This window comes from Priapulus caudatus, unplaced genomic scaffold, assembly GCF_000485595.1.
Source record: "Priapulus caudatus unplaced genomic scaffold, Priapulus_caudatus-5.0.1 Scaffold277, whole genome shotgun sequence".
Lineage (NCBI taxonomy): Eukaryota > Metazoa > Priapulida > Priapulimorpha > Priapulimorphida > Priapulidae > Priapulus > Priapulus caudatus.
This window is the reverse complement of record NW_014577338.1, coordinates 254,469-257,486: the sequence shown is the minus strand read 5'-3', so window position 1 is coordinate 257,486 and position 3,018 is coordinate 254,469. Positions and strand designations below refer to the sequence as shown.

General features: G+C 46.5%; 1 long non-coding RNA gene across 1 annotated transcript in view; it reads left to right on the top strand.

Moving 5' to 3' along the window:
• LOC106808437 overlaps nt 1–374 on the top strand; it is a 1,704-nt gene extending 1,330 nt beyond the window's left edge. The window contains exon 3 of the long non-coding RNA XR_001393776.1: nt 287–374. This is a non-coding gene — a long non-coding RNA (uncharacterized LOC106808437). The remainder of the gene's footprint in view (nt 1–286) is intronic.
• The last annotated feature ends 2,644 nt before the right edge of the window (nt 375–3,018 follow it).

Below are 3,018 nucleotides of genomic sequence, written 5' to 3'. Positions count from 1 at the left end.
TCTCTCTCTCTCTCTCTCTCTCTCTCTCTCTCTCTCTCTCTCTCTCTCTCTCTCTCTCTCTCTCTCTCTCTCTCTCTCTCTCTCTCTCTCTCTCTCTCTCTCTCTCTGTCTATCGCTATCTTCAGAGCTGTCGCTCTCTTCCTGTGTGTGCGCGTGTGTGTGTGTGTGCGTGTGCGTGCGTGCGTGCGTGTGTGCGTGTGTGTGCGTGCGTGCGTGCGTGTGTGTGTGCGTGTGTGTGTGTCTCGTGCATCTACGCACCCGTCGTTGACGTATGTACTCGTTGCAGATCTGTCCGAGTTGGGATTCGTCACAGGAGTGGAGGCGGACGACAGGAAATTTAAGTATGTAGCCCGCCGCGTATCGTTTCATCTGTCCGATGAGTCGGAGAATATTGCACCTCCGCAAAGCTACTTCAATAAGGGACGCAGGTTGGTATACGCGTAATGCCGCGTAGACGCGAGCCCTATCCTCGTAACCACAGGCACTTGGAACGTCTCAATAAAAAACGTAAATAAACACGAAATGTATTTACTACCAGTCTTAATGTTTCTTTACTCTATTTCGCCTATTATTGTCGATAACTTGCTGTAAATGCCGTTCAAATGCTCATCTGCAACACACAAGTACATCGCACGCACGCCCTGTGCACAAACAACAAGAATAAAAGAGTTTATTTCGGCGAAATAGCGAGATAGTAGAGAAACCTTGGTAGTAAATACATTTCGTGTTTATTTACCTTTTTTTATTGAGACGTTCCAAGTGCCTGTGGTCGTAACCATTCGCTTCGCGTTTGCCTGTTGCAGAGCGATGGGCTATCCGGCTAGCAGCAGTTGCCTGTGCTATCCGCCACGTATATACAGCGATGGTAAAAAACACAGTCGACTGCAATGCTGTAATACTTTATGTCACGGCTCGTGTGTGGGCGGCACACTCACGGCTCGTGTTAGTGTTGGTGTTATCAGTGTAGTTCTTCGTTCCCCAGAATGAGCCAGCCATGAGTGCGCACACATAGATTGCACGAATTGAACTTTATCATAGCTGCCATGACATTAAGCACTAGGTCTAACCGAACGCTGAAACGTAACTCTGTATGGAAAATCACTGGTAATTCATCTTGGATCGGAGACCGCGACCATTCTCGTCCAACCTCTTCTACTGTATCAACTGCAACTTTTTAAAAATAGAGTGGAAATTTGGAAAGGAGATTAGCAGTACACAATGCGCAATTCTGGGGTAGAAATTATTAGGCACTGATTCCCCGTGACTCGTATAGAGGGGACAATCCAGATCCCGTTAATACTCTGGTGGATATCAAAGAATTGCGATTTAAGTTCATGATTAATTAGTGGGGTGCAAACGCGAGCAAAACGGACGAGGCATGCATTAGTTAACAGACAGGCTGTACACGCGACAGCGATCGTAATGCACGCACGCTCCTGAAAGTTCTGATGCTTTGCTGCTTCCCTATCCCCACGTTCATAGCCGCTTGCTGTACGTATACGTACACAGAGCCGTACGCGGAGCAAATTCCTCTGTGAGTATACACTACAAGGACCGCGTAGATCGAGTCTAGTTTCGAGAGGAATTCTGTGAGTATACTCTACAAGGACCGCGTAGATCGAGTCTAGTTTCGGGAGGAATTCTGTGAGTATACTCTACAAGAACCGCGTAGATCAAGTCTAGAATCGGTAGGAATTCTGTGAGTATACTCTACAAGGACCGCGTAGATCGAGTCTAGATTCGGTAGGAATTCTGTGAGTATACTCTATAAGGACCGCGTAGATCGAGTCTAGATTCGGTAGGAATTCTGTGAGTATAACGCGGGTCCTTGCGGGAGTATAACTCATAAGAATTCCTACCGAATCTAGACTCGATCCTACGCGTCTTGTACGTGATCACTCACAGAATTCTACCGATCTAAGAACTCGATCTACGCTTCCTTGGTGAGTATACACACAGAATGCCTACCGAATCACACTCGATCTACGCGGTCCTTGTAATGTATACTCACAGAATGCCTACCCGAAGTCTAGCACTCGATCTACGCGGTCCTTATAAGAGTATATCAGCAGAATTCCTACCGAATCTATTTTACTCGGATCTACCCTGATAAGTAACTATGAATTCTACGAATCTGACTCAACTGATCAGATATCCTAGAATCTATAGGCTGTGTTCCATGAGTCCTGTGGCCGGAATCTAGGCCACAGGCTGGTGTCCTTATGATGACTTCACAGAATCTACGAAATCTAGACTCGATCTACCGCGGGCGGGGTCCTTGGATAGAGTATACTCACAGAATTGCCTACCGATCTAGCTCGATCTACGCGGTCCTTGCTAGGTATTACTTCACAGAACTTCCTACGAATCTGGATTGGATCTACGGCGGCGTTCTTGTAGTGGTATTACTCAACAGAATTCGCTACGAATCATAGACTCGATCTTACCGCAGTCCTATGTAGAGGTATACCACGAATTCCTACCGAATCTAGGACTCGATTCTACGCGGCCTTGTAGTGTATACGCAAGAATTCCTACCCAATCTTAGACTCGATGCTATGCGGTCTTGTAGAGATATACTCACAGAATTCCTACGATTTCTTAGACTCGATCTTTTACGCGGTTTCTTGTAGAGTATACTTCCAGAATCCTCCCGAAACTAGACTCGATCTACGCGGTCCTTTGGTAGAGTTACTCACAGATTTGCCTACCGATCTAGCTCGAATCTAGCCGGTCCTTGAGTGTATACTCCCAGAATTGCCTACGAATCTAGACTCGATCTACTCGGTCCTGCTATGGTATACTCACAGAATTCCTAGCGATCTAAGACTTCGATCTACGCGGTCCTGTTGTATAGAGTATACTCACAGAATTCCTCCAGATCTAGGATCGAATCTATCGCGGTCCTTGTAGTGGGATTACTCACAAGAATTCCGTACCTAGACTCAGATCTATGCGGTCCCTGTAAGTATCTCACAGAATTCTAGCGAATCTAGGACTCGATACTATACGCGGGTC